The sequence below is a fragment of the Pipistrellus hanaki genome (assembly GCF_964339955.1).
Source record: "Pipistrellus hanaki genome assembly, chromosome: 1".
Taxonomy (NCBI): Eukaryota; Metazoa; Chordata; class Mammalia; order Chiroptera; family Vespertilionidae; genus Pipistrellus; species Pipistrellus hanaki.
The window spans coordinates 78557099-78569779 of NC_140503.1; the positions used below are offsets into that span (position 1 = coordinate 78557099).

At 34.3% G+C, this 12681-nt stretch overlaps 1 long non-coding RNA gene across 1 annotated transcript in view; it reads left to right on the top strand.

Annotated features, from left to right (window-relative positions):
• LOC311617650 overlaps nucleotides 1-11363 on the top strand; it is a 54668-nt gene extending 43305 nt beyond the window's left edge. Inside the window, exons 2-3 of the long non-coding RNA XR_014794142.1 lie at nucleotides 7856-7912; nucleotides 10734-11363. This is a non-coding gene — a long non-coding RNA (uncharacterized lncRNA). The remainder of the gene's footprint in view (nucleotides 1-7855; nucleotides 7913-10733) is intronic.
• The last annotated feature ends 1318 nt before the right edge of the window (nucleotides 11364-12681 follow it).

A 12681-nucleotide genomic window follows, 5' to 3' on the forward strand; every position in this document is an offset into this window, starting at 1 on the left:
AGGAATGTGCAGAGAGGAAGAGAGAGGAATCAAGCAAATGTGTGCAAATTAACAGGCCAACCAGAAAGAAAAAGAATCTGAATGGTGAAGGCATTCTAGAGAGCTTTCCACACTCTAGTTCCTGGACCTTCTGAGGCTCTACTGATTCTTCATGCTTAAGCTAGGCTGGCTTTGCCTTATGTTACTGGAAACCCAGTGTCCTAAACATAGATTCATTTAAAATGGAACCTAAGTATTTTCTTATGTTTCTGAATAGTTATCAGTAATACAAAAAAATAAGAATAATGAAATTTCTGCTTTTGATTAACTTAAAAGTCTTACTTGGGAAGACAGGATCTATCTTCATGTATAACAAAACTCTCCAATGCAGCTTTCTGCATGATGAGCCTTATGTAGCATAATTGTGTGCAGTAAAAAATGGAGAAATACATGTAGGCTCTATGAATGAGGGAAGACTCTGCAGGAGTGATTCGTCATGTTAAATATTAAATGATGAATAGCATTTAGTTAAATAAAAAGTGACATGTGTTTTTGATGAAGAGACACAGTAGCCAAGAATGATGGTAGAATTTACAGAAATCCAACTAAAGAATAAACTTGTGATAAGAGATGACATTGAGGGGAGAGGGTGGAGTCAGATAATGGAGATGCTTTATCTCCAAATGAGTAATTGTTGGAACTCCTGAAAGTAGGTAAAAGGAGGAACTGTAGATCCTTAAGCCAAGGATGTGACAAAATATTTGTTTAAAAAGTAGAATCTCACCGAAACCGGTTTGGCTCAATGGATAGAACATCAGCCTGTGGACTGAAGGGTCCTGGGTTCGATTCCGGTTTCTAACCCTCTATTTCTCTCCCTTCTTCTCTGTAAAAAGTCAATAAAATATATTTTTTTAAAAGTAGAATCTGGTTGTGGTATGCTGTATAGTTTAGAGACAACTGGATGAATTTAGAAGATGTTCTCTCTCACGGTGACGAGAAAGGGGTGAAAAATCTAGGACATGTGGAAGAAGCACAGTGACTTACATCACTGCTTCTCAAACTTTATTGTGTGCATGAACTGCCTGAGAATTGTCTTAAAGTGCAAATTCTTATTTAGTAGTTCTGAGCTATGGCCCATAATTCTGAATTTCTAATAATTTCCCAGATACTGCCTATGCTGCTAATCTGTGGACAACAGTTTCAGGAGCCAAGATTTTGAAAATTATTATCTAATCCACTGTGACAAAGGAAAACAAGAGTCAAACATGGCTCTGAGGATTCTAGTGTGCTAGAGTAGATGGGAAAGGGTTGGCAGAAGAAAAGGGGAACTGGCCCAATCCAACATTTATTAAGTGACTACTGTTTGTTATTTTTTTATTCTGTGACCTAACTGTATAAAGTAAATCTATTCATTCACTTAGCAACACTTATGTACCAAGCATCCACTGAGCACCAAGCATCAACTAAATGTTGTGGATTCAGTCATGAATAAACCATAAAATGAAATTTTAAGACTTAGCTTACATTTTAAAGGGTAGGACAGAAAAGAAAACAAGTAAAATGGCCGAAACCGGTTTGACTCAGTGGTAGACTGAAAGGTCCCAGGTTCGATTCAGGTCAGGGGCATGTACATTGGTTGCGGGCACATCTCTGGTAGGGGGTGTGCAAGAGGCAGCTGGTCGATGTTTCTCTCTCATCAACGTTTCTAGCTCTCTATCTCTCTCTCTTCCTCTCTGTAAAAAAAATAATAAAATATATTTTTTTAAAAAACACAAACGAGTAAAATGTATAGCATTAAACTTGGTAAAACCAAGTAAATAACCCACAGTCTCATAGTATAATTTTAGCTGAGTTTCATTTGAACAAATGACATTGAACATCTTCTGTATAGCACAAAAATGATAACTTTAAAAGGAATTCAAAATATAGATTGAAGTTAAAACTATTTTTTTAATCATTTGAAAGTGTTTTTACTGAGTTAATAACAAAATATTTCTGAAAGTCTATAGACATGTCATACCTAAACATGTTTTTAATAAAATTGTGTATAGGAATGTGCAATGGAATATTTTGCAGCTTTCACAGTCACCCACCTCAGAACAAACTTCTGTCTTACTAGTCAGGTAATGTGTGGCCTGTCTGAGTGTTCATTTCTCTTCTACAAGGGGCTTATCATAAGTCGCAAAGAGCAATTTTTTTCCCCAAATACACAGTAGACATTTATTTCCATAGTAAGTTGAAGAAAACACGATAAAATTATTTTTGAAAAAACAAAGAAATGGATTTATAAATTTTTGTATGCATGTATGTACATATGTATATATTTACTTATATCTACTTGTATTTCTGCCATCTATGAATCTGTAAAAAAAAAAAAAGCAATAAAATTTAAATGGAAGCCTATTAAACTATAATTGCTATAAAACAATAGTTATTCATCTCCAAAATTTATATTTAAAAATTACTAAATGTATCTTTGTTCACTAAGCACTTTAATTAACATCTATAATGTGGTGATTATATTATTCAACATTTAAATGCTTAATTTGCAATCTGGAATTGCAGGCGTTTCCTGATAAAGACGTATTTTCATTTGTTGCATTTGTACTTTTAGTAGAAGATAAAAATAAGAAGATAGTTATATGCTAATATGATACTAGATCTATAAACAGAAGTTTTACTCCCTTTTAAATTGCTTTTAAGATTTAAAACACAGTAACAACCTATATTTATGTACTGAGCTGTGGATTTTTTCATGTGTTGGGAGGTTTGAAGTACTGTACCTGCCACCTACTGGAAGCCTATAGGAGGTACATTTCCCCACTCACCAGTCAAGGCCTCCAGAGAGTGAGTTTAGAAAATGCTATCAGTGATTTGAGGAAATTTTATCAAAGATTTTGAGGACTTTCACCACTGCTAAAGAGAAATAAAGAAAAATAATTTCCTTAATCACTGGTAAAAATACAGAATGAACCCATATGCGTGAGTAGGCAAAATGGAAAGAATGATTCACCTCTGAAATGTTAAAATTACTTTCAAAAGGCCATGAGCAAAAAGACCTACAAATGTTCTTCCCAGCATTCTTATTAAAGGGAGTACTTGGCCATAGACATATGTGTATGTGATTCCTAACTACCGTGTTTCCCCCAAAATAAGACATCCTCCAAAAATAAGACCTAGCGCATGGAAAGATAAGACATCCCCTGAAAATAAGACCTAGCGCAACTTTGGGAGAAAATAATATAAGACACTGTCTTAATATAAGACAGTGTCTTATTTTCGGGGAAACAGGGTAGTGCAAGTAGCTCTTAGGAGAGAGGGCAGTGAGGATCTGAGAACTTCTCCAGTGACTTCTGTTACTTTCTGGGCTTAAGTGGATTGTTTTCTTTTCTGTACTTAGGGGTAAGAGAGAGTAAATGTGAAAAATAGGCTAAATGGAGACTATAGCTAAAATGGCGAATTACTTTAAAGAGTAAAATATCATAGTTAGTTGTTTAATTATATGCTTCGTGACTGTATTTAATTCCTTCAACTATGCTCTGGGTCAAAATAGTGAGCTCTGGTCCTTCATGTAACCTAGAAATCTACATATCCAGGTATCTAGACTTTTCCTATTCAAATCTAATCTTTACCCTAAATAATTTTAATATAATGTGTCTAATGACTCCTTTTTCCTGGTTGTTTGTTGTTGTTGTTTGTTTGTTTGTTTATTTTTTCAGGGGTGGGGGTGGGAACAGACACTATGAGCTACCCTTAAATTTGACTTTTAAGAATGACTTTACAAATTATAATTTTTAAAACTTAAAAATATAAAACCTTTCAGTTTTTAATCATTCTGTTCTTCTTTGAAGTAACAAGGTCTAGAATAACATAATCATAGTCAGAACTTGAAGGTTTTGTGCAAATTAACAGTGGCACTAAGAGATAGATAATTCAAGGTTATACAATGTAGTAGAAGAGCTTAAACCATAATTCAGGTTGTTTCACTCTAGTCACTATTATTTCCACTACATCGCACTGAATGCAACTGTAAAATTGAAATGGGAATGACCTTGAGCTATTGTCATGTGAGAGAAGTGAAGGTAGATGAGGAAGAATAACGATATTTGAAAACTATGTCCCTGGCATTGTACATTAAGTATATTCACTTTCACTTTGAAATTCAAATAACCAGATCACTCCCCATGTAAAAGTTTAAACCTTAAATCAGTCCTGCTTTACTACCAAAGAGAAGAAATTAAGATAAGGTGTGCCCAGACTAGGGAGAGGATTACAAAGACAAATGGCAGCCAACATTTCTAAGGCTAAGTGATGAAACAGTGGGATGCCTATGCCTAGCAATATTACAGATAATTTGAGACTATGAAAATCTTTATCTGCAAACACCTGTAAGTGTGGGATAATACGATAACAAAGATTGTTTAAAATGCATAGCCAAACTCACAAAGAAGTTGTAAAATCCCCATTGGCTAAAAGCAAGTAGAAAATTGAAAGCCAGTTTTGTCAACCAATGCTAGCCCTTTGGCAGCTTGAGGGAATAAGGGCTCTTAGTCTGGTTATTCAAAAGAATTTAATGAACATTATGGGCCAAAAAATAAGGCATTCGGATTGCTTGAGTTGGAGAGTTGGACTGGCAAACCCTCCTCGCACAGACAAACTGTATATATAAAGCCAGGATACATAAAGCATATGACCTCAGTGAAGAAATAGCAAGGGAAAAATCCATCTACTGGCAAAGTAAAATAAGAGCTCAACTTGTTGAGTTGACCTGTGATCTATGAAGGGGGAAAAAGTCTATACCAAAAAAGTTGCATCCACAAAAAGAAAAAAAAGAAAAAAGAAAAACACAAGAGCTTTAGAGAATAAGATTAAAATATACTAAAAGATAATTATTTTTAAATTGATTAAAATAGATGAAGGAATCAAATATTTAAGAAAGTATTACAGCATGATAAAAATGTATATAATAGAATATCTTGCAGCAATAAAAAAGATTAGGTAGATCTATACATGCTGGTATATAAAGATTTTCAAATTTGTAATTATAAAAATGTTAGATAGTTACAAAAGCATCATAAAGCATAAATCCATTGTTGCTTAAAAATTATTAAAAAGACACTTGTGTTCATTTTCTTTATATCTGATCCCAGTTAACTCCTCAGTTCCCATAATTTTTATTGAGCATACTACAAGATTATTACTAATGATAAAAAATCTTTGGGAAAGGATAAAAATAACTTGTAGATATTTTTAAAAGTCACTAAAATATTTGAAAAAAGGATTAGATATGGTGAATAGAAAAAATAAACTTGGAGAAATTATTCACGGAATCAGAGAGAGACAAAAAAGGAAAAATATATAAGTGAGTTTAAGAGACATAGAAGTCAAATGAGTAAGTACAACATTTATTCAAAAGAAGTTTCAAAGGAAAAAAGAAAGAGCATGGTGAAGAATTTATCTATTAAGAGAATGGGTGAGAATTTTCCAGAAGTAATAAAACAATTCAGTTCTCAGAGAAAAAAAATATAAATCCCAAAATGTCTGTGAAGCAGCAAAAAAAAAAAAAAATAATAATAATTTTAAAACCAAGCCAAGGGAAGAGACAAATCACAACCAACAATTAAACATTGCTGTTTTATCAATAGCAATAATAAATAAAGGAAAGATAGTGAATTACTCAATCTCAGTGAATGAAATGAAAATATATATATATATATATATATATATATATATATATTCTCATAAAAATGAATATTTTGTCCTCATTTAATATTACTTAAGAATGGAATCAAAATGGGAATTTCACAAATAAAAATAGATTGCAGTTACTACCAATAGACCAGTACTAAAGGAATTTCTAATGAATAATCTTCATGAAAAAAATTGAATAAATAATGAATAATTAAAGTGGAAAGTGGGTAGGTGAACAAATAAATTGGTAAAAAGTAGGGACATCTTTTAAAAAGCACTTACTGCAATAAGCAACAGGATAAAATTGGTTAATTTGGGGAAGAGGAAAAAACAAGTTCAGACCAAAACAAAAATAACATATACATTGGTAATACTTGGAGCTAAAAATTGTAAGGTCTTTTTATTTGGGGAAAGTCTGATGTGATGGTTAATTTTATGTGGTAACTTCACTGGCCACAAGGTTTCCAGATATTTGATCAACATTGTCCTGGATCTTTCTGTGAGGGTGTTTGCAGATGAGATGAATATTTAAATCAATATACTGAGTGAAAAAGACTGTCCTCCCTTGCCAGGTACCTGCATGGCGAGGTTCAGGATCTGAAGGGGCTGACACAGAAATGAAAATTCTATACAAGAAATATGAATTTAGAAGGTATTAGGGGGCCAAGTGGAACCTCTTTCCTAAAGAGGCACACCAAGTCCTGACCTTATCTGCTTTTTATTCAGTTTTAGATACACATCTTGCTCCCAGTAAAGCACATCAAGAATGTAGCAGACAGACAATCTCAAAGGTCAATAAAGACCAATAAGGTCCAGGAAACATTTACTTGGAGGCTATCAAGTCATAAAATTGCTTTGAGCCACCACTATCTCAACATGAACAATCGGTGTCTAGTGTAAGTCCTGCTAATGCTCAAGGTCCATTGGCCTCTCATGTTCCTTGGTGCATGCTCATGACAGTGTTGGCATGCAGTGGCTTCCCACATCTCCCCCTCTGTGCTTTCTTAATAAAACTTGAAAAGTGTATCCCATCTATAGGGCTTGAGTCCTTTTAAGATTCTTCATTCCACAACTGCAGACATCTCCCAGATCATCTCCAGACTGATCTCCTCTGATCCTGGACAAGCCCCCCGTTTGTGAGAAATGGCTCATTTATTTAAATTTTAAATGATGAACTGGGAAACAAAAATGAGAGTCCCAATAACACTCCTGAGAGTGAGCATACATTCCACAGGATCACCAAGAGACCTAGTATCAATGGGCTGAGACCTTTTTAATCACATTTACCTCCCTTTATCTTACGGAATTTTCTTAGGACTTGTGTTATCGGCCACATATACTGCTCATATTCTTTCTTTCCCCCACTCCTACATTGTGTTTGCTCTGGGGAAATTTAGTAATGGCCTGGCCACCTACTGTTTCTTTTCTATGAAGATAAATTAAAGGCATGGTTAATAGACTAACAATAAACAAATTAAACCAAACCAACAAACAAAAAACACAGATAAAACAATAATCAACAGACAAGCATGCATAACACATAGATAAGACATAATAGATCAGAGTTCTTTTCATGATTCTTTCAGATGTTTTACATTGCCTGGGACTTACAGACAGATGCGGCCCAGATCTCAGCCTGTTGTTCATAGATCTTATTATATTCTGCTCTCCATAGCATTGATTGGCATCTAAAGTCATTTTACCTAAAATCTGACAGTCCCAAGGTATCATATGGTAATTTTCAGACAAAGCATTAAGGAGTCCTTTTGTAAACAGACTGTTAGCTCCATTTTCTCTAGTTGATGAGTCTTCCCACACTGGAGGCAGAGGAGCAGGGGACTTTATAGGAGGGGGTGGTGATAAATCCTCCTGGAATTCTGTAGGCTTTTGATCCTCGATATGAAGTGGGCAATATACAGCTTGAACAAGAGCTCACATAGTTATAGATGACAAGGGCGCTCATTTTCCTTGAGCCTGATTTCTTCTTAAATTCCTACCTAATTGTTTCCAGAGATCAAGGTTTAATGTTCTAACATCAGGGAACCAAGGATTATACTCTATGATAATATGCAAAAACTGTAAGAGAATACTTTTGACACTTTAATTCCTTTATCCTTGAGGATGCAAGCTAAAAGTCTACAATAATGTTTTTGCCTTTTACTCATTATAACCTGGCTTATTCCAGAAGCATCCCATCCATTTACTTTCAAGACTCTGAAGCTGGCATGGGCTTTGGACACTGGTGAGTTTCCACATTTCCTGGTGAGTTTCCACTTTTCCTTTTTCACTTCGTGTTTCACTCAGGTGAATCTTCTCTTCAAGTCCCTGTTCGGGTGCCAATTACAATGTTTCTCTCTCATGCATGGTGAGGGCCAGGATCTGAAGGAGGAGCTGACACACAAATGAAGATGCTACACTAGAAATATGAATTTAGAAGGTATTGGGGGGCCTGGTGGAACCTCTTTCCTGAAGAGACACATCGAGTCCTGGCCTCGTCCAATTTTATTCAGTTTTAGATACACATCTTGCCCTCAGGAAAGCATAGCAAACATGTAGCAGACAGATAGTCTCAAAGGTCGGTAAAGACCACTAAGGTTCAGTAAACATTTACTTGGAGGCTATCAGGTCAGAAAATTGCTTTGAACCACTGCTATCTCAACATGAACAACCAGTGCCTAGGGTAAGCCCTGCTAGCATTTAAGGTCCATTGGCCTCCCACATTCCTTGGTACACTTTCATGACATTGTTGGCTGCAGTGGCTTCCCAGACTCCCTAAAGTAGATGGGTGTTATTCAGTCACTCAAGGCCTGACTCTCCCATGAGTAAGAGAGCTCTTCTTGACAGCCTGAGTACTGAAATGTTGGCTATTTTCCTGCCTTTGGACTCAAACTAAAACATCAGCTCTTCTTGGGTCTCAAGCCCACTGACCTTTGAACCAGAATTACACTATCAGCTCTACAGATTTTCAGACCTTTAAACTCAAATTGAAACTAAATTATTGGTTCTTCTGAGTCTCCAGCTAGCTAATTCACCTGAAAATCTGAGATCTAGCTACCTTCAGAATTCATAGTTGCCAATTAATTATAGTCTCTCTCTGTCTCTCATCCCTCTCTTTCCCTCCCCATTCCTCCATCTCCACTTTAATCTCCACCTATATTTCTTTGGTTCTGTTTCTCAGGGAAAGTTCGAGTAAATATTATTTGGGTACTGAGAGTGATTCTAGCAGGATCCTATACAATAAAAGGCTAATATGCAAATAGACTGAACGGCGGAATAACCAGTCACAATGATGAGCACTAAACACCAGGGAGCAGACACTCAATGCCGGAGTTGCCTCCTGGTATTCAGTGTTTCCCACAGGGGGAAATTATATAGTTGTAATAACAAAATATATAAACTATATAAATTTATTTTTGAGAAAATAATTCTTATATTTTCTCTGGAAAAATTAGTACTTTAAAATATATTGATGTACCAAGAGTGGTAAAATTTCAACCTAAAATATAATATGGTCTAATTCATAAAGAGGATTAATTCTGTGGTCTCAACCAAATTTTTAACATAAAAACCAGTTTAAATTTAATTTCTATCTCTTAGAATAATTATAAAAAGTATATATGATAATCTTTCCAAGTTAAATTTCAAGACTTTAATCTTGGGATAACTTTGAAACATTTCACAGGCCCTGGAGTGATTAAAGAATTTATTCCCTCTTCTTAAAATAAATATTTTTTTAATTTAGCCTATTTAATATAGTTGAAATCATGTGGAAAGCTTTATCAAATAAAAATTAATAAATATATTTTATTTATATACATATATTTTAAATATTATAAAGGTTTTTAAGGAAGGCAAGACAAAGTTGCTAAATATTTCTTAAGATTCAACAAGAGAATTTTAAAAATTCTTGGGCAGCCTGGATTTTAAATAGGCTAGGGGAAAGAATGGAATAGATCAAATGTATAAGTCTGCTTACTTTATAAATAAGAGATGTCTACTGTAATTACTTAATAAATTAGTTTTTAAAAATATAATCAAGGTCTTATATAATTTCAGTTATATGAGAAGCAAATATTTTAATAAACAATTGGATTCGAGTAAAGTCCCCTGAAAAGTTACTGAGACCTCCCACAATCCCTCTGTGTATGCAAATGAGCACTAACCAAAAAGAATTTTGTTTAAAAATAAATCTTAAGCTTAATAAAAGGAGAAATTTAAAAATTTTTAAATCTCCTCCACTAACATTTACAGAGTAAACTGAAGGTTATTATTCAAGTATTAAATCTAATGATTAATCAGTCACCATAAATAAAAGAGAGGCACTAAAAATGTAGGCAGCAGTATCCGCCAGCATCTGAAAAGCAGTCAAGAAAGAAAAAAGGTTTTTAAAAGAAACTTTCTAAGTGTAGAAAGTACTCTAGAGGGGAAAAAAGGGAGGGTTTCTTCAAATGTCTGAAAAACTGTAATTAAAAGTTAATATATTAGGCCTCAAAAAGAAAAATAAAGAATTTGTGTTTTTGCCTCCCTAAACAAAGCTTATGTAATCCACAAAACATCAGGTGGTATACTCAAAGACTGATAGCAGAAATAGCCAAGAACAAATGAAGTTAGAAAATAAGCCTTATTTCAGACTAATTTAAAGTGGCAAATTGAAGTAAGTGAGTAATCAAGGGAACCTAGTTGTACTAGGCAGGAAACTATTCTTGGAGGGTTAACTAATTTTTTACTGATGGTTCATCTCATAGTAAAGCTGCATATAATGCACAGTCATATTTCTTTGCAAAGAATTGAATTAAAAAACTGTCAAGACTGCAATGCAAGATTTCCAAAAGCCTCTTAATATTATTTAAGACAAAAAAGAGAGGATAGTGGAGTAATCTCCTTTAATTACTTAAATTTTTACTTTAATTTTTTTTTCACTTATAACGCTGATGGCAAGACACACATGGTGTCACAATAAGCCAAAGGAAAATGGTTTGGCAGAATGAAAGGATCCCAAGTCTAGTTTATAGAAAGAATTCCTTTATTAACCTTTGGTTGAAAATATGCTTATATATTTTCAGAAAATTCTTCCCACACTGTGTGGATTCCTGCAACAATGGATCTGAGAAAGGAACTAACCAGACTACTCCAGCCACAGATAGCAGTGGCCCCAAGCAACACACTGATGAAACAGCCCAGAGATGGAGCATGGTGAAGATGCTTTGCTATGCTAGCAGTCAGCAGTTATGCATTGCTATAGGTTGCCTAGAACAAAGCCAAAGAAGATCGAACCTGCATTGCCATTGATCACTGTTTGTCCACCATCCAGAACTAGAATATCATTGCTGTCATGTCACAAGAGACAGTGATTGGAAAGGGGACTAAAAGAACTGTAGGCCCAGAAAAGAGCTTACTACAGACTGATTCCGTTGATGCCTGGAAGCAATTAAAAAGGACATGAAAGAACTATCCTTTCCATTGAATTTGAAAATCTTAAAAGGATCCGAGCTCTGCAAATGACATACATTCTTATTAAATTTATTAAATCAAAGAAGGGGAACATGCTGGAGGCTAATTCTAGCAGATCATAAACGCAAGAAGTTCATCAAAAGGTTTATTAACCTTGTGGCTTCAGGAGAGCTGAAGATCTACATATTATTGCCTGCTGCCAGACAGCTAAGGGCAGGTCCCCACACCTGATAATCTTTTACTGTTTACCAAACCTTAGCTTTGATATGTATATCTGCTTTGCTATAGGGAAGAATGTGGAAATAAAAAGCCATGAGTCTGGAGATTCTGGGAGCTTAGTCACTAGAACTGAGTTTTTGTATGGCTTTCCCCCATGACTTCCAAATTTATATTTCATGTCTAGATTATTAATTTATGCATAGACCCTTTCCAGAGTCCTTGAGCCATGGTTCATGCGGAAAACACTCCAGCACCTATAAATCATTTTGAAAAGATAAACATCCTTATGGAATAAAATAATAAACAGATTATCAAGAAAATACATATATCCAATAAATATGTGAAAAAATACTTAGCCTCACTAATAATAATAAAATTTTACCATTAATGTAGTCCATACAGGTCAGATTCTTCTGTCACAGAGAAGGGTGGGAAAATAAGAAGTGAATGTGAAGAACAAATGGAACTATACCATATAAAGAGCTTTGCTAACCAAGTTCTCTGAGATTTTCCCAATTAAGACATATATAAATCTACACAGAGGAAAAATAAAGTAAATTTTCAAATCTTTGTTTAGAACTGTTTGCTCATTTTGATATGTATGTCTAAACTATATTGGAAGTTAGAAATCATGATATTCTAAATAAAACAAAAGAAATCTAATGGGATTTCCCTAATAGGAAAAAGACTAGTGGGATTTTACCATTAGAATAAATTATAAAACAGATTTTTTTTTTACACTAGAGAGTTTTCTTTATGCTGTAGAAATATAGGTGTCTTATTCTCATCACAGAGTGAGCATTAGCAGTTTCTGAGACTAGTACAATTTGATTCATTGAATTTTTCCACCTTCAGGTGCAGAGATGAAAAGAGGAATGCCTAAATATTACTTGGAAATTACATTTGATTGAGAATTTCATGCATTGAAACCATTGAACTATTGTAGTGAGTATCTTTAAAAAAAATTTTTTTTCTAACTAAATAACAAGAGTCAAACATGGTCTAGTCCAGATTGGAAAAACCCTACAACAATAATGACTGCTTACTTATTTGTTCCTTTATTTGTTCAGTTCATTCAATATGTTTTTATATAGTTTGTGTCAAGAATTGTTATAGAGACAGATTTCTCCTGGAGCTCATAGTTAGTAATGAAGACAAATGCAAAGTATTAAATGATATGATATGAGGTATTTAATACAAAGTGAAAAAGGGAGCTATGAACACAGAGGAGAATTTTTGAGGGTGGTTTTTTTTCAAAGCAGTGCCTAAGACACAAGGATTCTTGTGCAAGTGATTTATTGGGGGGGTGTATTCAAGTGAAACCTAAAATACTATGAGGAA